The sequence below is a fragment of the Saccopteryx bilineata genome, chromosome 8 (genome assembly GCF_036850765.1).
Source record: "Saccopteryx bilineata isolate mSacBil1 chromosome 8, mSacBil1_pri_phased_curated, whole genome shotgun sequence".
Lineage (NCBI taxonomy): Eukaryota > Metazoa > Chordata > Mammalia > Chiroptera > Emballonuridae > Saccopteryx > Saccopteryx bilineata.
Window position 1 is genome coordinate 35,131,819 of NC_089497.1, and position 24,692 is coordinate 35,156,510.

The following is a 24,692-nucleotide window of genomic DNA, read 5'->3' on the forward strand; positions in this document are numbered from 1 at the left end:
AGCCCACTCACAGGAGGGCTGTAAGCCTTGGCTCCACAGGCCAGGCAGGACTGTGTACCCATGCTCAGTAGTGGGACTCCTCCTGTTCTGGGCTTTTGGCTCCACCCCTGTGGGAGGAGCCAGCTCCCAAGGCAGGACACAAGCCTCAGTTCTTTAGACGGGGCAAGGCTGTGCTCCTGCACCCTTGCTCAAGGGTGGGTCTCCGCCCCTTCCAAGGCTCCCTCCCTCCCCCCACAGGCTATATTGCAGGTGGCCCGCAGCTGGGTTTGACCAGTTTTGCACATCCCCTCCTCCCCAGCTGGGCAAGACTGAGCTCACACCTGGCCTCAGTTGTGGCCAGCCAGCTTCCACCCTTGCCAACAGAACCATGCTTCCATGTCCTGCTGCTTCCTGCCCTCGGGTGAGCTCTCAGCTGTGTGGGTGGGGGCGCTGCAGCTCAGACCCTAACACTCACTACTGTAGTCCCAAAAGCTCCCTCCTTCTAAGTGACTCTGCTCTAAGTACCATGGAAGAGCTTGTTTGGCTGGTGTCCTGCTTCCCTTTACTGGTATCGCTGTTTCCAGGGGAAATATTCACTTCAGATTTGGGGAGAGACTTGTCCCAGGGGTTAGGGTGGCTGTCTCTCAAAATGTTTCTCCCTGTGACTCCTAGATTACACTCTCTTCCTGCTACTCCAGTCCTCTCCTCTCTCCCTGTCCCCCAGATCCCCAGGTGAGTGGTTGTGAGAGAGGTTTTCTGCGTGGTCCCTTTAAGAAGAATCCTGGGTCTGAGAAATCAGTCTCTTTCTCACAAACAGCATCCTGACTTGTTTCCAGCTAAATACTTTAGATTTGCCTCTTCTAGGCTCTGGGGCTGCAGGCTGGGGCTTTGTTCCTGGGGCTCAGGACCCTCCCCTCTCTGCTAAACTCACTTCCTGCCACGTGAGTCTCTCCCAGCTTCCGTTCGCTCTGGGGAGCTGGGCAACCCTTTCCGCATATCTGCTTTTCCTGCCAGTCTCAGTGTGGCTTCTTCAGTGTTCCTTGGTTGAAGAGTCCTCTTAGTTTAGTCCAAAGTTGGTTTTTCCAGATGATGGTTCTTAAAATCCACTTTGGTTCTGGGAGGTGGAAGTTGGTACGTCCACCTACTCCATCACCATATTGTCTTCTCTCCCAAACTTCCATTATTTACAAAGTGAATTTTTATTATACTTTAGGTTTGATATTTAAAATAAAATTTATGAGACCTTAATTATAAAAACTGTACTGCTTCTTTACTTAATTTTAAAAGCAAGCCACTGGTAGTCAGAAAACAGTTTTGGTTTGTACACTTTTGAAGTTATGTTCCTTTTGGAAATAATTATCATCAGACACTTCCAAGAAAGGAACAGAAAGCTACTTAAAGATTATTTAAAGCAGTTTTGTCAAGGGAAAATTTAACTTTTAGCAAAATACAAATAAATTCCAACAGTTTAAATAGCTACTTTATTACTCCAATGTATTCTATTCTCTATTCAGAACTCTTGCATTGATATTCCATGCCCCATACCATTTGTAATATCTTTTTGATTGTGCCATTGTAGTAAGTGATGCAGGATGATTATTCATAACAACAACAACAAAATACTTTCCGAAGTGTACATGGCTGCATTAGACATCTGGTGTGTTAGCTATCAGTAGCTCAGGCGCACAGCAGCTGATGACGGCAGAAAGGACTCCAAAACAAGACCACCCACCTCAGGTGCTTATTTATAATGCAAGGCTCAATGCACACATGCTTCCTTGAAAAGACGGTTTGGGGTTGCCCTGAAATAGCATTAAATAGTGCTGAGTAGCTCTTCCCAAATACGTAGTAGCAGCACAAGCATTTATTTCTCTGACTGAAGGCAAACTAGAAAATAAACTTCTCATAAAAAGGATTCAGAACTGGATCCAAGAAACTCCATATTCTATTAATTAACAGCATTAGATTAAAAATACATTTATTTGTTAGAGAGAATCATGTAGAGAGGGACAAGTACAAAGCATTGTGTTTTAACATCTTTTAAAAATAGTTTCTTTCTTTTATTCTTACAAATCCACTAAAATATCTCCCAAAGCTATTGCTCTTAGGTATGTATTTTAGGAAGTCCCCAGTAGTGGACTAGAAGCAAACAGAAAGTCCAGACTGCCACATATCTTTTTATTACCACTGACTCCAGACTTCTTCAGATAATAGCAGATAAAGTTCAAAGTAGTAATTTCCCCCAGCAAATAGGAATTAGAAGTCTAGAAGTTAATGGGACTTTTTCATCTCAACTCAATTCTGTGATCTAATTTCAGATAACAGGAAATATGCCAACTTTTAGTGGCTAATTAGAGTTATTCAATGGAAATTATTTGTAGCCAATATTTAATCTCTTACAGCAAAGTGCACTGACAATGTTGGCATAAGGAATGTTGGAAAGGTTCTCAGGAAAGGGTGCAAGGAAAAATGGTTACATTTAGGCTGTGCAATTAGCTTGGCTGAAAAGTTTCACAGACTGCATGATGCTAATTTTTGCTGAATTTAGCCACAGTTCACATTTTCTCATGGGATGCTCAGAAGCCTTTTTGGGGGAAGGGGGAAGAGGGAGCTTTAGTAGGAGTGTCTTTCTCTCACAAATCTAAAAATTAATTCTGGAGCAGACTGGCACTTGCATTGATAATTAGGGCTTTATTAGAATTATTAAACTTGAATTGTTTTACGATTAAACTAAAAATCTCTCCTTGTGTCAACACAATTAATTCATTTGTTTAAAGTTGTTTTACCAAAGGAGATCTTACACTAACATTGTAAACTTTATGAGGTCAGGAAGTTTTGTCTATTTGGTTCACTGGTGTATTATCAAAGCCCAATTTAGGGTCTGCCTCATAACTTAGTAACTTCTGACATATTTATTATGAATAAATAAGTGTATGAGTCTTAGTCCAAGTGAAGAAGAGGATGCCACTGTATTAAGAGCAATTGACAAACCTAAATATTAGGTTTCAAATAAGCTTACCCTCCAATGTCAGGAACATGTGGGTCTCAGCTATACCCTGTGTTCCCTTGCTTCTTCCTCCTTACTCTCACTTGCACTACTTTTAGTAAAAAGGATTCACTTGAACTTTTTACAAGTAGAAACATTTGACAGAGCTGATGAATGACCTTTCATACCATATTGATTCTAGGGCAAGAAAACTTACTTTTCCCCACAGTGTCAATGCCTTAAAGCAGGGTTTTAAAAAATAAAAAGAGTTTTAAATCATGCAAGAAGTTAGTTGTGTTCAAAAGGGACCCTTAAAAAGACCAACCAACAATAGTTATAAAAATACGAGCAACAAATATAAAACACAGCACAGCTTGTGTTTTCCATTTGATGCCTCTACTTATTATTTTCCCTTTTTTCCGTCTTTCCCTTTGTTCTTTGCCCAAAGGCACCCATTTCTTTCACATCACCCTCTTCCCCCAGGAAAGTATTTTATAACTCATTTACTTTGAATTATAAGTAAAACTTTATCTATCCTGAGCTTTTTTTCTCTTCAGCCAAAAAAAAAAAATCTAGTTCTAGCCCTGGCCTATTGGCTCAGTGGTAGAGCGTAGCTGTCCCCGGTTTGATTCCCAGCCAAGGCACACAGGAGAAGCGCCCATCTGCTTCTCCACCCTTTCCTCTTTCCTTTCTTTCTATCTCTCTCCTCCCCTCCCACAGCCAAGGCTCCACTGGGAAAAAGTTGGCCCGGGCACTGATGATTGCTCCACTGCCTCTGCCTTAGGCACTAGAATGGCTCCAGTTGCAATGGAGCAATGTCCCAGATGAGCAGAGCATCGCCCTCTAGTAGGCTTTTCCAGTGAATCCTGGTCCAATGCATGTGGGAGTCTGTCTTCACTGCCTCCCTGCTTCTCACTTCAGAAAAGTACAATATATATGATATATATATATATAGTTCTAATTGGGTAAGAGTATTTCAGAGCTAAGAGGCCAACTCAGAAGCTCTGAACCCTTATTATTCATTTGCTCTAGTATTAATAAGTATCAGTTAGCAACAAATAGCTAATGGTCTTATAGTAGAATCAAATGTGTAAAACCAATGATAATTTTCTGTGACTGGTACTAATAATGTATGTGTAATGTGCCTATTTAAAAGAGGGTAATCAAATTGCTTGAGCATTCTGAAAAAAATCATTACTTCATGAATTGACCTTTTTATTGATGAATAGCTTTCATAACTAATAAAGTTTATCCTCTGGTTGAAGATTGCTCCCATGTGTTTTACATATTAGCCAAGTACTGGCTTGGCTCCTGGTGTGGAAAACACATTTCTTCAAATGCTTAGGCAAATAGCACTTTTTTTTTCTTTATGGATTGCCTATTTCCTCAGCATTTAAGTAAGCCATTTCTGTCTGTACTTTTAACTACTGGCCCTTCCCACTAGAAGCCTTGGATCTCCCAGCATCTGTGCTAACATAACAAGGCTCTATCATGGCAGCAATTGTGGAGGCAATGGATTTGCCTCTCTTAATTAACAGATTATCACTCACTTGGTAGTGGTACTGAAAAATAGTTACTACTTTAATTCATTAAATTTATTTTGAGATTATGTTTTCTGTTCGCCTGTCACCACACTAATCTGTCTCTGCAATAGGCTGGGATACCTAAAAGGTAGAACATAACACAAAGCAGGCTACTGAGTTATTTTTAAGCCCTACAATTTTAGTAGAAAATTTACCATAAATGCTAACTATAACAAGACTTTAAGGACCTTGAAGTTCCTCTGAGAAATCCAATTAGAAATAAGTGAGTAGTTGATATTTAAAACCATGATAATATGGGACATTAATAAGATATATGTTTACTTACTCCTGGTGTATTCAGCCTTCTGAGAGGTGATTTGGCAGGGTTTCATAAGTTTGGAAAAATGCATGAACTTTGACCCAGCAATATCTGAAATATGTTTGGGGGAGCATGCAAAAAAATTCCCCTTATTACCTTATATATAACAGCATATATTATAATAACAAAATATTGGGTCAAATATTTGACTTTAGAAGATTGCTTAAATTAATATATTTATCCATATGAGGGCATACCAAGCAAGAGTCAGTGAAAATTATATAGTAGAATACTTAATGACATAGAAGAATACTCATTAAATATTAAGGGGGGAAAGCAGGTAGCCAAAGTTATGTACCAAGATGTGATATAAATTACATAAAAATATATGTAAATGAAAAAAAACCTCAACGTATTGATGTTTATCAATATATAATATCAGATTCTTTAGGCAGAAGGATAAAAGTATAATTTTTTTTACTTTTTTCTCTGTGTTTTTGTGGAGACTCCAAATTTTATATTAAGGTGTGCCATAAGAAGTTATTTTTATTTAATTGTGTGTGATCTGCAAATATCTGTTTTATAAGGGCAAGCTTATGTAACTAATATGAGTTATTTAAAACACACACACACACACACACACACACACACACTGGATTATTGGATTGTTTGTTGAAGAAATAATCTTCCCAACCCAGAGGATGAGACATTGGCCTCCCAAAACTTGTGTTGGCTGCAATAGCTGGAATCCAGGCCTGTGCTTTTGTTTTCCAGCATTTTCTGTAGTGTGGATGTTGAAAAATAATCATTTTCTTAGTACCCTGGAAACTAATCCAGCATACTTAATACAGGTAAGGTCAAAGAAACCTTTTTTTTTTTTGGATGGCATATGAAGCACAGAGACTTTTAGTATTGTTTCTGGAAAGTGTCTCAAATTTAGGAATTCTCTTGTTCAAAGAATCTGTGACACCACAGAAGGACTGGTTTACCCTGTCCTCAAAAGATTTTCCAGTTCCTGTTGTTAAAAGGGAGAGCTGTATCATAAAATCAAATCAAAATATCAAACTCTTTCCACACATCCACCCACCCACCCATCTAACCACACTCTCATTTTCAAAGTGTCTCACTTCACTAACAATCATTGAAATCCCAACTATAGAGTGGTTGAGCCAAGCTGTGGGATTGTGGCATTTAGATCTGCAACTCTAAGATTGGTGTCATAAGGTAATCATAGCACTGCTAAAGTAATGAATTGGATCATATGACTCTTTAAGACTAAAAGAAGGGAACATGCCAAATGGTATGGATCAAAAAGGACATAGCTTACTAGGCTAATTTACTTTTCCTTTATTGGATGACTAGAGCAGCTGGTAGGTTTTGAGCAATTGGCTAAACTTAGAATTGTGGTCAACAGACAGACATACTCTGCTTCAAGTATTGGCTGTGAGTCCAGATTCACATTGGAATAAATTGTCTAAGCTTTAAATACACGGAGAACTGGGCAACTGTCCACATACATTAGAACAGAGCTGGAAGAATCCTTGTGGTTTTCTAATCCAGCTTCCCACTCAAAGAAGAAATCTTCACAGCATACTTGATGGATGGTGTCAGTCTCTGCTTGAATGAACTGAATGTTTACTACTCCATGAGTCTGCATTTTCCATTGTTGGAATTAGAAAAAGATGCCATATTAGGGAGCTGGTATCTGTCTTGCTGTTGGTTTTCACATGGTCCAAATACTTCCATCTAAAGCAAAAACCGGTTACCTTTAAACACAATGACTTGGTTAAGGCAATTCTAGTATATCCTCTGTGTACTAAACCATGCCCAAGGCAAATGCCAAATGAATCTGGGGCAATTCTCAACTAATGAGAGATTGGCAAATTGATTATACTGACCTCCTCCCTTCATGTGAGGATTATAAATGTGAATTGGTTTGTGTGGACACTGTTTCTATCTTAATCTAAGTTTCTCTCTGTCACCGTGCAAAATCAGGCTGCTGTTATTAGAGAATTAGAGAAACTGAATACCATGTAAAAAATACCGTCTTCAAATAAATAGTGATCAGGGATGATATTCAAAGGTCATGATGTGCAAGACTGCGTAAAAGAACATGACATTGAATGGAGGCCCCTAAATCCTGCAGGCTCGAGAAAATAATGCATTGAGACCGCCTGAATGGAACACAGGACGAACTCTAAAGGAAGACTCTGTATAAACTTTTAAGATTATGACAGGTGGATACAGAGATTTATTCATCTAGTGGTGCCTCAAAAAAGCCTCAGGTATAAGTCCCCTGCTTATTAAACCCGCCACCTTACCAATCTGGAGTCCCCTGTCTTTCTTCAGTCACTTCTTGCTCTCTACATACAGGGGTCAGTTTTAGATTTCACCCAGGAGGCTGGAAGTTTGCAAATCAATACACGTTTAAGTTGTCCTTTTCGCCTCAGAAATGTAAATATTCCTTATTATTGGAACAAGAAGTCCCTTCAATCAACTTGTGACTTTGCCCAGAGGCCCTGAAAGGAGGACAGCCTGTTATAAGTGATAACAAATTCTTAATTTACTTAATCTCTGCTTCAATCAGATCTTCTGCAACAACATAGTGCTCAGGCTGATAGCTCCCTTATCTGCACTAACTCAGAAAATAAAAGGTGGTAAAGCTGAATTTCTGCCAGCTTCTTCCAGCCAAGCATTTTTATTTAAAACATCTGGAAGGGCCAGCCCACTCTCCAGAAAAGCTCCAAAAATGACCATGGAGTTGAAACTCAGCAGAAGGATTTAGGGTCTGGTGTTAAGTAAAGAGAGAGAGAGAGAGAGAGAGAGAGAGAAAGATTGATTTTGACTTTTAAGAAAACTCACAAGCCACTTATGTATTAAGCTCCATTAGTCATGCCATAGCCAAAAAAAAAAAAAAAAAAAAAAAATGACTGTGGTATTTGTGTTAGACAAGCAGAAGATGATATTTTGTTTTTTACTGAAAAATGGTTACTACTTTAATTTGTTAAATTTCTTTTGTGATTATGTTTTCTTTTCACTTGTCACCACACTATTTCTGAATTTACCCTTTAAAAAATGTATTGAATTTATTGGGGTGACTGTTTAATAAAATGATATAGGTTTCAGATGCACAATTTTATAATGCATCATCTGTACATTAAATTATATGTTCTCCACTCCAAGTCAAGTCTCCTTCTATCATCATCTATTCTTTCCTCTACCCTCCTCCAATTCTCCCACCTCTGTTCTCTTCTGCAAATCCCATACTGTTGTCTATGCCTATATGTTTTTTTTTCTTTGCTTAATCCCTTCATATTTCTCACCGAGCCCTCCAAACCTCATCCCCTCTGACAGTGGTCAGTCTGCTTTCCATATCTATGAGTCTGTTTCTGTTTTGATTGTTAGTTTATTACAATAGATTCCACATATAAGTAAAATCATATGGTACTGTTTTGTTTTGTTTTTTCCTGACTGGCTTATTTCATTTAGCATAATAATCTCGAAGTTCATTCATACTGTCACAAAAGGTAAGATTTTCTTTTTGTTTTTTTAGCTGGGTAGCATTCCATTGTGTGAGTGTACCATAGCTCTTTTATCTACTCATCTAATGATGAGCACTTAGGTTTCTTTCAAATCTTGGCTATTATAAATAACACTACAATAACATAAATATGCATATATTTTTTTGAATTAGTGTTTCAGGTTTCTTTGCATATATACCCGAAAGTGAAATTGCTGAGTCATAAGGCAATTTCATTTTTAACTTTTTGAGGTAACTCCATACTGCTTTCCACAGTGGCTGCACAAATTTGCATTCTCATCAACAGTGCACGAGGGTTCCCTTTTCTCTACATCCTTGTCAACACTTGTTGTTTGTTGACTTATTGATGACATTATTTCTTAAAGGTGTGAAGTGATGCCTCATTATGGTTTTAATTTACATTTCTCTGATGATTAGTGGTGTTCAGCATGTTTTCATGTCTATTGGTTATCTATAGGTCTTTTTTTGAGAAATTTTTATTCTGATCCTTGGCCAATTACTTAATTGGATTGTTTGTTTATTTTTGGGCTGACTTTAATAAGTTCCTTGTAAATTTGGGAAATTGAATCCTTATCAGATGTATGTTTGGTGAATATGTTCTCCCTTCAGTGGGTTGTCTTTTCATTCTGTTGATGACTTCCTTTGCTGTGCAAAGATTACGTGATATACCACATCAACAAGTTAAGGATAAATTTCACATGGTCATATCAATAGTTTCAGAAAAAATAAATGTAAATCTGGCACCCATTTATGATAAAAACTCAGCAAAGTGGGAATAGAGGGAACATACTAAACATAATAAAGCTATATATGGCAAATCCATAATCAACATCATACTCAAAGGGCAAAAACTACAAGAATTTTCCTTAAGATTAGAAAAAACACAAGGGATGTCCATTTATACCACTCCTTTTTCCTTTTTAATGTAGTACTGGCAGTACTATCCACAGCAATCAGACAACAAGAAGAAATAAAAGGAATACAAATTGGAAATGAAGGAGTAAAACTGTCATTATTTGGAGATGAGATGATATTGTATATAGAGAATCCCAAAGATTTCAGCAAAAACCTACTAGAACTGATAAATAAATTCAGTAAAGTAGCAAGATACAAAATAAATGTACAGGAATCAGTTGCATTTTTATACACCAATAATAAAATATCATAAAGAGAAACTAAGAAAATAATCCCATTTATTAATACATGAAAAATTTAAAATATTTAGGAATAAATTTAACCAATGGTATAAATGAGCTGTACTCAAGAAATTATAAGGTACTGAAGAAAGAAACTGAAGAAGATACAAATAAGTGGAAGCATATACTGTGTTCATGGATAGGGAAAATTAACATCATTAAATTGTTCATACTATCCAAAGCAATCTATAAATTCAATACAATTTCTATCAAAATACCAATGGTGTATTTCACAGAAATAGAACAGATGTTCCAAAAATTTATATAGAACTGCGAAAGATCCCAAGTAGCCAGCCACAGCAACTTTGAAAAAGAACAAGTTTCAATAAATCACATTACTTTATATCAAACTATACCACAAAGCTATAGTAATCAAAATAGCATAGTACTGGCATAAAAACAGATATATAAATCAATGGAACAGAATAGAGAGCCCAGAAATAAACCCATGCCTTTATGGTCAAGTAATATTTGGTAAAGGAAGTAGGAACATACAAAGAGGTAAAAATAGTCAATTCAATACATGATGTTCAAAAAATTGGGCAGATATATTAGAAAAAATAAAACTAGACCACCAACTTACACTATATACAAGAGTAAACTCAAAATGAATCAAAGACTTAATATTAGTCTTGGAATCATGAAAATCTCTTAGAAGAAAACATGGTAAAGTCTCAAACATTTCTTGTAGCAATGTATTTTTCTGAAATATCTCCTCAAGTAAGGGAAACAATGAAAAAATAAACAAATGAGACTACAACAAACTAAAAAGTTTTTGCACAGCAAAGGTAATCATCAGGAGAGACAAGATGGCCATGGAGTAAGTGGACATTTAACTCCCACATACCTGAAACAAAGTGGATTACAACTTAATTTTGAGAACAGTCATCTTGAAAGACCAATTTTGGACTAAACTAAGGATTCTATAGCCAAGGGCCACCAAAGAACCCACACAGAGACTAGCAGGAAAAGCAAAGATGCAGAGGGTCTCTTGCAATGGGGAGGATTGCCTGGCGAGTTGTGGGTTGTGGGTCTTCAGTCCCAGAACTGAAGTCCCAGCTTAGAGCTCTGGCACCTGGAAGGGGAAAACAAATTGTATTTGGCTGAGAAAGGAGCCTAGATACTGTTTGAAAGGAGACAGAACTCTTGGAGCCAGGCTCCGTACTAAAGGGACTGCATGGAGAGCCTCGCTCAGAGACACCTGCCGAGACTCAGGGAGCAAGGAGCGCTGGGAGGACTGGAGTTGCCAGGGGAGAGTATGGTCTTGGAGGCACAGGGGGAGACACTTTGAGGGGTGGACACCTTAACCCCTGGGCTGAATCACTCCCCAAATCTAAACTGAACGTTTTTCTTTGGAGCAGCAACACCAGGAAAGGGAAAAAATTACCCCGCTCACTGGAGGCTCTCCTGCTCCACTCAGAACAGAGGTGCTTAGAGCCAGGCAGTACATTAGGGATACATAGTGAGTGCTGGGGTCTGAGCTACACCACTTCCCCCCCCATGCTGCTGAGTGCTCACCGAGGGCAGGTGGGCCTGCAGCAACTGGGTGCAGCTTCAGGAGCCAGAGTGGTCCGAGCAAGTATGTGTGGGCCTGTCTGCAAAGGTGGAAGCCACGGTGGCCACTTTCGAAGTCAGAGTGAGTGCACAAGCCCACCCCCAGCTGAGCACAGGTGACTGCGGAGGCAGTGCAAGAAGGCACGTGTGGGCCTGCCCATGGAAATGGGAGCCGCGGCAGCCGCTGCAAAGTTTGGAGTGGGAATGCAAGCTGGCCTCTGGCTGAGCTCGGGTGACAGTGTGTGCAGTCTGAGTAAGCACAGGCCAGCCCACCCATGGAGGCGGGACCAGAGGCGGGAGCCGTGACAGCAGCTGCAGAGGTCCGAGCTAACGCAAAACAACTCGAAGTGTGAGACTGCCCTTGGAGGCGGTCAGAGCAGAGGTGGAGGCCGCAGCAGCAGCTGCTGCTGAGGTCCGAACTCATGCGCAATCCCGCCTGCAGTGTGGGCCCACCTCTGGCGGTGGCTGGGGCCGGAGCTACAGTGAAAGTGGTCCAAACGGGCCTGCGTGTACTCACCAGCAGAGGCAGAAAGTGTGCGGGGCCGTTGCAGAGGTCCAAGCTCGCATGTGATTCAGCCTGCATGATGAGCCTTGGCAGCAGCTGAGGCCCTGGTGACCTCGGGGGCAGTCCAAGCAGCTGAGCGCTGGTCCACTAGAAGAGGTGGAAGCTGCAAAGGCTGTGGAGGTGAGCTGGTACCAGCAGCGCTGGAGCCCAAATGCCCAAGATGGCAACAGAGGTGGTGGGGGGCTGGTGGACAGAACACACATTCGGACCACAAAAGCCACACCCACTGGACCCCAGAAACCACACCCTTCTGAGTGCTGAAAAGGAAGTGAAAAACAAAATAAAATGAAATAAATAAAAAGTCTAGATAGAAAGACATCTGAGGCTAAGGGGCAAGCCACATCCAATACTGTACCAAATTAGTGAATTATAGTACTGAGCCCAACAAGTAGCCAGCAATAAGAGGCAGCAGAAAGCGGATCTCAGGGGAACGTTAACTTTTAAAGAAACTTCCCCCAGGCTAAGAGTAGATAAAAGCTAGCCTTGGAGTGAAGCTGATGTTTATAACTGCATCTGGGCCCATCAGAGGCAGCCACAAGGTCTGGATCACCTGTAGCTCCAAAAAGGTTAATAAGAACCAGTCATAGGCAGTGACCTCCCACTGATCTGTGCCAGGCTCCAGCCAGGGAGGTCCAGGGCAGGCACAACCAGCAGCCAGATATGGAGAGCATCAGTTCAGGACCTAACAACCCTTGTTAGAGTGGTAGCTTAAGGAAGGGGTTCTCACATCTGACCCAGCCTAAAGACATAGAAAACACCTACACAAATAGAAAAAAAGAATAGTGATAGCAGATAAGTAGCCAACAGCAGATTACAAACAAGAGCTGATGCCAACCAAAGAAGACCTAGAATCAACACAACTGAAAATCGGAGGCAGACAATACTAACCCTAGACTCAACTAGCTACACAAAAAACACACCCAAAGAAGAGTGTATACACAGACAAAATGAGAAGACACAGAAATGCAATCCAAATGAATCAACAAGAGAAATCCCCAGGGGAAAAAGACTGAGTGAGATTGAAATAACCAAATTAGTGTATGCAGAGTTTAAAATAATGATTGTTAGAATGCTCAAAGATCTTAGAGCAACAATGGATGGACATAATTAATACCTAAGTAAAGAGATAAGCATGAAAAAGGACAATGAAACCATAAAAAAGAACCAAACAGAAATGACAAACACAATATCAGAAATGAAGACTACACTAGAAGGAATTAAAAGCAAGCTAGATGAAGCAGAGGATCAAATCAGCAACTTAGAGGACAAGATAATCAAAAACATGGAAGCAGAACAGCAAAAAAAAGTCTAAGAGAGCTCTGTGACAATATGAAAAGAAACAGTATCCACATAATAAGGGTTCCTGAAGGAGAAGAGAAAGAACAAGGGATAGAGAACCTGATTGAAGAAATTATAGCTAAAAATTTCCTGAAATTGATGCAGGAAAGAGTCACACAGGTTCAAGAAGCAGAGAGAACCCCATTAAAAAGAACCCAAAGAAACCCACACCAAGACACATCATAATCAAAATACCAAAGCTAAGAGATAAAGAAAGAATGCTAAAAGCTGCAAGAGAAAAACAGTCAATCACCTACAAAGAAACCCCCAAAAGGATGACATCTGACTTTTCAACAGAAACACTTGAGGCCAGAAGGGAATGGCAAGAAATATTCAAAGTAATGCAGAACAAGAATCTACAACCAAGGCTTATTTACCCAGCAAGACTATCATTTAAGATTGAAGGAGAAATAAAAATCTTCCCAGACAAAAAAAAACAAACCTCAAGGAATTTATCACAATAAAACCACTCTGCAAGAAATGTTAAGGGGCTTAGTGTAGACAAAACAAAGCGGGGGAGAGGAGAATCTGGTAAAAGAGGAATGTAGATTTAAAGAAAAGAATGACAATAAACAACTATATATCAATAATAATTTTAAATGTAAATGGAACAAATGCTCCTATCAAAAGACATAGGGTAACTGAATGGATAAGAAAACAGGACTCATACATATACTTTCTACAAGACACATCTCAAAACAAAAGATTCACATAGACTAAAGTAAAAGGATGAAAAAAATATTTCATGCAAATAGAAATGAAAAAAAAAAGCTGGCATAGCAATACTTATATCTGAAAAAATAGGCTTTAAAATAATGACTATAGTAAGGGATAAAGAAATTCACTACATAATGATAAAGGGAACAATCCACCAGGAAGAGATAATCATTATAAATATCTATGCACCTAATATAGGAGCACCTAAATATATAAAGCAGACTTTGATGTACATAAAAGATGAGATCAACAGCAATACTATAGTATTAGGGGATTTCAATACCCCACTAACATCACTGGATAGATCTTCAAGAAAGAAAATTAACAAAGAAACAGCTAAATTAAAAGACACACTAGATCAACTAGATTTAATAGATATCTTCAGAACCTTTCACCTTAAAGCATCAGAATATACATTCTTTTCAAGTGCTCATGGTACATTCTCTAGGATAGACCACATATTAGGGCATAAAATGAGTCTCAATAAATTTAAGAAGATTAAAATCATATTAAGCATCTTCTCTGACCACAATGGCATGAAAGTAGAAATCAACTACAATAGAAAAACTGAAAAATACTCAAACACTTAGAAACTAAACAGCATGTTATTAAATAACAAATGGATCAACAATGAGATCAAAGAAGAAATAAAAAATTTCCTTATAACAAAAGAAAATGAGCATATGACAAGTCAAAATCACTGGGGCACAGCAAAAGCAGTCCTAAGAGGAAAGTACATAGCATTATAGGCATAGTTGAGGAAGCTAGAAACAGCTCAAATAAACAACCTTGCAACTAAAAGAACTAGAAAAAGAACTGCAAGTAAAGCCCAGAGGAAGTAGAAGAAAGGAAATAATAAAGATCAGAGCAGAAATAAATGACATAGAGACTAAAAAAACAATACAGAGGATCAATAAAAACAAAAGCTGGTTCTTTGAAAAGGTAAACAAAATCAATGAACCCTTAGCTAGACTCACCAAGAAAAAAAGAGAGAGGACTCAAATAAAAAAAATTAACAATGAGAGTAAAGAAATAACAACTGACACAGCAGAAATACAAAGGATTGTAAGAAATACTATGAAGAACTGTATGCCAAAAAAAATAGACAACTTAGGTGAAATGGACAAATTCCTTGAAAAATATAATCTTCCAAAAATCAATCTGCAAGAATCAGAAAACTTAAACAGAACAATTACAACAAATGAGATGGAAACAATTATCAAAAAACTCCTAACAAACAAAAGCCCTGGGTCAGATGGCTTCACAGGTGAATTCTACCAAACATTCAAAGAAGAGCTAACTTTTATACTTCTTAAGCTATTTCAAAAAATTTAAGAGAGGGAAAACTTCTAAGCTCCTTTTATGAGGCAAGCATAATTCTGATTCCAAAACCAGGCAAAGGCAACACAAAGAAAGAAAACTATAGGTCAATATCCATGATAAATTTAGATGCTAAAATTCTCAACAAAATATTAGAAACCGGATCCAGCAATACATGAAAAATAAATCATACATCAGGATCAAGTGGGATTTATTCTGGGAAGGCAAGGCTGGTACAGCATTTGCAAATCAATCAATGTGATTCATCCCATAAAAAAATGAAAGGAGAAAAACCATGTGATAATATCAATAGCTGCAGAAAAAGCATTTGATACAATCCAGCACCCATTTATGATCAAAACTCTCAGCAAAGTGGGAATACAGGGAACATACCTCAACATGATAAAGGCCATCTATGACAGACCCACAGCCAACATCATACTCAATGGGCAAAAATTAAAAGCAATTCCCTTAAGATCAGAAACAAGGCGGGGTGCACCTTTTCACCACTCTTATTCAACATAGTTCTGGAAGTCCTAGCCATAGCAATCAGACAAGAAGAAAAAATAAAGGGCATCCAAATTGGAAAAAAAGTAAAATTATCATTATTTGCTGATGATATGATACTGTACATAGAAAACCCTGAAGTCTCAGTCAAAAAACTACTGGATATGATAAATGTATTCAGCAAGGTGGCAGGATATAAAATTAATATTCAGAAATCAGAAGCATTTTTATAGATCAACAATGATCTGTTATGAAAGAGAAATTAAGAAAAAAAACCCTTCACTATTGCAACCAAAAATAATAATAATAAAGTACCTAGGAGTAAATTTAACCAAGGAGGTTAAAGACTTGTACTCAGAAAATTATAAAACATTGATAAAAGAAATCAAGATACAAACAAGTGGAAGCATATACAGTGTTCATGAATAGAAAGAATAAAAATCATTAAAATGTCTATATTACCCAAAGCAATTTATAAATTCAATGTAATTTTTATTAAAATACCAATGGCATACTTCAGAGATATAGAACAAATATTCCAAATATTTATATAGAACCAAAAAAGAACACGAATAGCCATAGCAATCTTGAAAATAAAGAATAAAGTGGGAGGTATTAAACTTCCTGATATCAAGTTATACTACAAGTCTATTGTACTCAAAGCAGCTTGGTACTGGCATAAGAACAGGCATATAGATCAATGGAACAGAACAGAGAACCCAGAAATAAACCCACACCTTTATGGACAATTGATATTTGACAAGGTGGTAATAGCATACAAAAGAGTAGAGACAGTCTCTTTAACAAATGGTGTTGGGAAAATTGGACAGCTACCTTCAAAAAAATGAAAATAGACCTCCAACTTACACCATTCACAAAAATAAACTCAAAATGGATAAAAGACTTAAATGTAAGCTGTGAAACCATAAGCATCTTAGAAGAAAACGTAGGCAGAAAGCTCTCTGACATCACTCGCAGTAATATATTTGCTGATTTATCTGAACGGGCAAGGAAAATAAAGGACAGCATAAACAAATGGGACTATAGCAAACTAAAAAGCTTCTGCACAGCTAAAGACAATATAAAGAAAATAAAAAGACAAACCACACAATGGGAGAACATATTTGACAATTCGTCTAATAAGGGGTTAATAACCAAAATTTATAAAGAACTTGTAAAACTCAACACCAGGAAGATAAAAAATCCAATAAAAAATGAGCAAAAGGAATGAATAGACACTTCTCTAAAGAGGACATACAGATAGCCAATGGGCAATGAAGAAATGGTCAACATCACTAATTATTAGAGAAATGCAAATTAAAACCACAATGAGATATCACCTCACACCAGTCAGAATGGCACTCATGAACAAAACAACACATAAGAAGTGCTGGAGAGGGTGCAGAGAAAAGAGAACCCTGCTGCACTGCTGGTGGGAATGCAGACTGGTGCAGCCTCTGTGGAAAAAAGTATGGAGATTCCTCAAAAAATTAAAAATGGAATTGCCTTTTGACCCAGCCATTCCACTTTTAGGAATATATCCCAAGAACAAATCAATGATTCAAAAGGAGAAATGCACCCCCATGTTTATGGCAGTATTGTTTACATTAGCCAAGATTTGGAAACAGCTCAAGTGTCCATCAGTGTATGAGTGGATTAATAAGCAGTGGGACATATATACAATGGAATACTATGGGGCCACGAAAAAGAAGAAAATCTTACTTTTTGTGACAACATGGATGGACCTGGAAACTATTACGTTAAGTGAAATAAGCCAGGCAGAGAAAGAAAAATACCATATGACCTCACTCATTTGAGAAATCCAATGAACAATGTGAACTGAGGAACAGAATAGAGATAGAGACGGGATCAAAGGGTCCAGAGGGAAAGCTGACAGAGGGAAAGGGGATGATCGGATGGGATGAGAGCAGAAAAGCAAAACCGGGGGGAGGGCATTGCAGGGAGGAGGGCAAGGGGGATGTGGTGGAGAACACAGGGGAGGGGGGGAGGTATTCTGGGGGACACTAGAACCTATATGAACCCAATAAATTAAAATATAATAAAATTTTTTTAAAAAGTTGATCATCAACACAATGAAAAGACAACTCACTGAGTGGGAGAATATATTTGCCAATGACACATCTGATAAGGAGGTAATACCCAAAATTTATAAAGAATTTATAAAATTAAACAACAAAAAAATAAACAATTCAATTAAAAAGTGGGCAAAGGACCTGAACAGACACTTCCAGAGAGGACATACAGATATCTGGCAGATAGACATATAGAAAGATGCTTAATGTTACTAAATATCAGAAATGTGCATATTAAAACCACAATGAGCTATCAACTCACACTTGGTAAAATGGGCATCATCAATTAGTCAACAAACAAGTGTTGGTGAGGATGAGGAGAAAAAGTAATCCTCAGGCACTGCTGGTGGGAATGCAGATTGGTGTAGCCACTGTGGAAGGCAGTATGGAGATTCCTCAAAAAATTAAAAATGAAACTGCCTCATAACCCAGCAATTCCACTTCTGGGAAATATATTCAAAGAAACCCAAAACACTAATTTAAAGAATATATGCACTCTTATGTTCATTGCAGCTATGTCATCTAAAATAGACAAGATCTGAAAGCAGCCCAATTGTCTATGAATAGATGAGAAAAAAAGAAATCTTACCTTTTGTAACAGCACGGATGGACCTGGAGTTTATTATGCTAAGTGATATAAGCCAGTCAAAGAAAGACAAGTACCATATGATTTCATTTATATGTGGAATCTCATGAATAAAGTGAACTAACAAACAAAAGAGGAACAGATTCATCAATACAGAGAACAGACTGACAGTTGTCAGAGGGGATGGGGGTTGGGGGCCTGGGTGAGAAAAATAATAAGCAAAAAAACCCCAAAACAAAAAATAAACAAACAAAAAACCCCACAAAAGTCATAGACACAGACAACAGTATGGTGATTACCAGAAGTAAAGGGGAGGGGGAGAGTTAGAAGAGAGGTAAAGTGTAAAGGAGAAAAATAGAGTTGGAAAGAGACTTGACCTGGGGTGTTAAACACAGAATATAATATACAGATGATGTATTATAGAATTGCACACCTAAGTCTATATAATTTCATTAAATAACATCACTCCAATAAGATCAATTAAAAAGGAAAGAAATACTGGGCAATGTATGTTTAAAAAATTTACATATATCAAAAATATAGTTAAAAAGTTTTTTACACAGTTGAAGGCTAGTTAGCAAGACTGAAAGTGTTCTGTTCCTTTTTGGCAGTCATCATCGTGGTGCTATTTATCATAATGTAGTTATTTATTTTTTTATTTTTTGAGAAAAAGTAATATATGTACCTGGTAAAAACTCAAAATGTGCATAGAAATATACAGTAAAAAGAGCTCTCCTTCTTACCTCAATCCCTCAGCCATCTGGACCTCCTAAATTTCAGAAGATAGTTTGTGCACATAAGCATTAAAGTCATACATACATATATGTAGTGTATATGTGTATGTGTAAATAAATAAATAGACACTATTTTGGTCTCAAATTGGCTTTAAATATATATATTATAAATAATATATGATGGCTATATATTATACATATATATAACATATATAATATAGCACATATATGACTATATACTTTGGAGATAGTCCTCATGAGTATCTACAGTTCTGTCTCAGCTTTTTAAATAAGTCTATATAGACTTTATCATTATTTATTTAGTTAGTTTTCTATTAAGGGACATTCAGATTACTGTCGATATTTTGTTATTACAGTAACTTTACCTCTATATCCAAACGTTTACATGAGTTTATCAGTAAGATGAATTTCTTAAAAATAGAATTATTGCAGCAAAACATCTTAAATTTTTATAGATTGTGCTAAATTTACTTCCTTAGATACAAAAATTATACTCCCGTCAGAAATATAAGAGAACTACTTTCTCCAGTTATTTTTTTATTAATTATTTTTTAAAAACTTTATGTATTCATTTTTTTTTCAGAGAGGAGATAGATAGAGAAAGAGAGAGAGAAAGAGAAAGAGATAGAAAGGGGGAGGAGCAGGAAGCATCAACTCCCATATGTACCTTGACCAAGCAAGCCCAGGGTTTTGAACCAGTGATCTCAGTGTCCCAGATTGACACTCCATCCCACTGTGCCACCACAGCTCAGAATCTCCAGTTCTTAATAAAACAGAATGTTACTAAACCTTTTTATCTTCATCTCCAAGAGGAAAAATGACGTCTCTAAGTAGCTTTTAGTTTGCATTTCTCTTATGAGTAGGACAGAGAATACTTTCCTATGTCTTGAAGCTATGCCTTCTTTTGTATGGACATTAGTCATTTTTTGCTCGCTTTACTGAGCTGTTGATATAGTTTTATTTATTCATAGGGGCTTGTTACATATTAAAATATATATTACATGTATGTGTTTTTCCTCTTTTCATTTGTCTGATTTTATTTGTGAGTTTTCTTTTTAGAAATAAGTTTAAGTATATAATTAAGTTTATTATATTTAAATAATCTCTGGGTTTTCTTTTATACTAAAACAAGTCTTATTTAATCAGAAATCTTCCAAAATTTATTTAATTACTTTTTGTTTCAACTTTTGAAGGTTTAAATTTTTGATGCAACTGGAATTTACTTTATGCATTTTCCCCAAAAATATGTATTAAGTGCCACATTTATCATCTACTAAAGTCTCATGTATAACTGAAATCTATTTATGTCTTTTCTATTTTATTCCATTGATCTGTTCATTTGTGTACCAAGTACTGCACCGCTTTAATTCTAACTACTTTGCAATATGATTTAGTTTTCATAATTTAATTGGTTATTCCTACTAATGTATTAAGTGAACTATAGAATCATCTTGTATACCTTAAAAAGCATTTATTTTAGATTTGTGTTATGGAAAGCAAGCCTTTTCAGACTTCTTAAATAGAAGGCCTTGACTGGAAGAAGACTGGCATGCCGTATATGAAATAACTTAGGATATATTAACATTTTAATGCTGTTTAAGCTTCCTATCATAGAAAATAGTATAAAATTCTACATGTTAAAGTATTACATATCTTTTATTTGTATTTAACATTGTATCTATACATTCTATCTATTTTTTTAAATGTCTTGGTAGATATTTTATCTTTTTTGTTTCTATTGCTTATGAATTTTTTCTTTCAACATAATTTAAGAGGTTGTTGCAGTATATATGGCAAATATTGGATCTTCTTATATTAATTTTCTTCCTAACCAGTTTACTTAATTTTTTTTTACCATCAATAACAAATTTTCAATTGATTATTTTTATCCTTCTAAGAAACAGTCATCTAAAATAAGTATTTTTATTTCCACTTTTTCCTATTTTCATGACTGATTTTCCTCCTTTTATTTAATTTCATCCACCAGTAATTAAGGAACAAAGTTAAGTGGAGTAATCAAATCTATGATAGTTTGTTACTGATCACATTTGGAAGGTTTTAAATAATGAATAGATGAATAATTTTATAAAAAGCTCTCATATCTGTGGAAAAGAGCTATTTTTCTGATTCTATTGCTATTTACAAATACATTAATAGATTTTACTATTGAACCACTCACATATACTTGGGCATCATAATGCATTATTCTTCACTTCACTTTGCTTCTAGATTCTGTTTACTGATTTTCAATTGGAAATAATTTTTTTGGTATGTATAATGAGTTTAGGGATTTTTTATTGTTATTTTTAGACTTCTTTTTAAAGCTTTGGTATTAATGCTATAGAAGTTTTATTAAAAACAACCACAAAACTGGGGCCCTGGATGGGTAGCTCAGTTGTTTGGAGCATCATCTTGATATGACAAAGTTGCAGGTTCAATCCCTGGTCAGGGCTCATACAAGAATCAACTAATAAATGTATACATAAGTGGGACAACAAATTGATGTTTCTCTTTCTCTCTCTCTCTCTCTCTACCCCTGCCTCTATCTTCCTTCTTTCCTCTCAATTAAAAAGAAATAGGAATAGTTTTTTGTGTGTGGATGATACAGCACACCCATAACATTTGAAAATTAATTTTTACATTAATGCAGTTGAGGCCGTGACCAGTGGGCTTATTGGATAGAGATCTGGCCGGCACAGCATATGGGCATTCCAGGTTTGAACCCTGGTCAGAGCACAAAAGAGAAGCAACCATCTGCTTCTGTGACCCTCTCTCTCCCCCTTCTCTCCCTTTTCCCTTCCCCAAGTCAGTGGCTTGACTGGTTCCAGTGTCAGCCTGGGCTCTGGAGATAGCTCAGTTGGTATGAGCATCAGTACCATGGGGGGTTGCTAGGTGGATCTTGGTCAGGGTGCATGGGCAGGGTTCTGTCTCACTGTCTCCACTCCTCATACTTAACAGAAAAACTACTGCAGTTTCTCCTAAGTGGAAGACACCTTAGTTTTTAACAATTTTGACATGTTCTTTCTTTCCAGGAAGAGATCTGAATCATCAAGGAATTCAGAGTTCTAGAGGCAAAGTGTGGGGAAGAGAAATGGGGACCGATGGAAGATGCTGGTGGCAGACACCACTTAGTTTCCAGTATTGCCTGGTTCTGGTCCTGCAACTGATCCTAAGATGAGCAACCATTTTGCTCTGCACAATACTCATGAAGGAGCAGTTACATATTTTATTTGATGATTAAATTGTACATGTATTAAGATAGCTAAATCCTTCTTTACCTATCTATCATCTATCTATCTATCTATCTATGTATCTATCTATCTATCATCATCATCATCTATGTACTTATATTCAGCACGTGTATATTGAGCATCACATTTACACTAGAAACTCTACTAAGTGCTAGACTGTAGAAAATTTGTAATAAATCAGCAAGTGCAACACTAATCACCTAACATGTTAAATTAAAAAAAATTGTGCACAATTTTTATTTTAGTCGAAGAATAAAATAAGAACATTTAGAAATATGAGTGGAAAATACCAGGTAGTAAATGGCTCTCATCTTACCATCTTGACTACCCAGTACAGTCGTGCATCAGAGCCTCACTAATGGATCAATTAATGTAGTAATGGCTGATTTCTCCCAAGTGAAGAAAAGAAATAAAAGTGGAAGTAAAATAATTTTTCTTTAATTTAAATGTAATTGAGGATAAGAGAAAACGAAAGAGAGAACATACATCTTATGGATATTATATTTTGTGTGTGTGTGTGCATTTTACTTTCCTTTGTTTTTTTTCTTACACATTTGGCAGTGGGATCTTGGGCTGAGAGTCTAAGCAAGTAACCTGGTAATTCTTTATTAACCTTCCACTCAAAATTCCTTTCATCTAACATTTGTGGATTCTTTCTTTAAAAAATTGTTATTAATTAATTTATTTATTTATGTAAAGATATAATTGACATATAACAGTCTATTAGATCAGGTATACAATATAATGACTTGTTATGTGTATATATTGCAAAATGATCACCACGATCAGTCAATTAAGAGCCATCACCACACATCACTACATATGTTTTCCCTTTAGATGAGAATTTAAGCTCTACTCTCTAAGCAACTTTTAAATATACTATTATTAATGATAGTCACCGTGCTGTACATCATATCCCAAGGACTTATTTATTTTGCTGGAAGTTTGTATCTTTTGATTCCCTTCATCCATAGTTATTTCCCCCATTCTCTTCCTCTACCCCTAGCCTCTGGTAACCACCAATCTACGAGTTCACAGGTTTGTCTATTTGTTTGTTTGTTTTAGATCCCACACATAAGTAAGTGAGACCATATATTTGTCTTTCTCTGTCTGACAAATTTCACATAGCAAAATACCCTCATAGTTCATCTATGTTGTTACAAATGGCAAATTTTCCTTTTTTATTGCTAAATAATATTTCACTGTATACATATATGTTTCTTTACCTATTCATCAGCTGATGGACACTGAGGTTCCTTCTATGTTTAGGTTATTGTATATTTCTTAACTGCTCAGTGTTGACCATTTAATTAAAATAACTTAATTAGCAACAATTATTTGAGCAGCAGTTTGACATAGTTAGGAGATAATAATGACATTGCTTGAGCAGTCATAAGCTTCAGCATAGATGTGGTGTGTACCATATAGATATAGGCATGTCGTTTTAACAGACCCATGTTAAACAATTATGCAAATTCTTTTCCAGTGCAGAGAACTCTCTAAGAAAGTCTATTTAGTAACTGACATTCTGGAAACCCTGGTTTATTTTTTTCCCTCTTACTTTAAACACAGAAATTTTTGTTACTTAAAAAAAAAAACCTGAAATATGTATATAATAAACACCCTGCTATAACTTCAAGCAGTATAAACCGTTTTCACTTAATATGGCATGATATGCTTGGAATTAAAGTCTAGCCATTACGACTAATCTGTGTTGCAATGTTCTTTCTCTCCTCAGAAATTTCCATGAGAAGTGTCTGTCTCTACAAAAGCTAATGGTGGAATAACCTACTTTCTAGAAAATCTTGCCATATAGAAAGTCCTCTAGGGACTTATGTGACAGGAAAAGAACCTGACATAGCTTTTTTCCTCAGTGAATACCTAAGTGATACCCTCTTTAAGCCTTTGAACTTGTCACAGCCACAATTTAAAAGCGAAAGACACTTGCAGAAAAATCTGCTTCAAAAGAAGAAAAGTACTAGTCTTCCCTACAACCTCAGATGACATAGATACCAAAATAAATTCAAGCTACACATTTTCTCTTGATTTACCATCTATTATTTATTTTCCATCAGCACATGACAAACTTCAACAGAAACATAAGCACTATTTGAAATTATTAAAAGTTTAAAAAACACACTCAGGTGTGCCACAATCTCTTAGGTACAGCAAGACTATTTTACACCAGAAGTAGTTAATTTAGAACCATTTTTACTTTGGGTTGCTAATATACTCCTCTGATGACAAGCTAATTGAAGATATCATTAGCTTCTGAGGGAGATATGACAGCATAAACTTATACTTGATGCATTTTTCCAAAAACAAAAGAACAAAACTGTTATTGCTTATTGCTTAATGATGCTGTACCAGTGTCTTCTCTGTGATAGAGAATTCTAAATTCACACCTTTTAAAGGCTCAGCTGTATTATCCTTATTGACTAAAGGGAACCTGAAGTACTGAA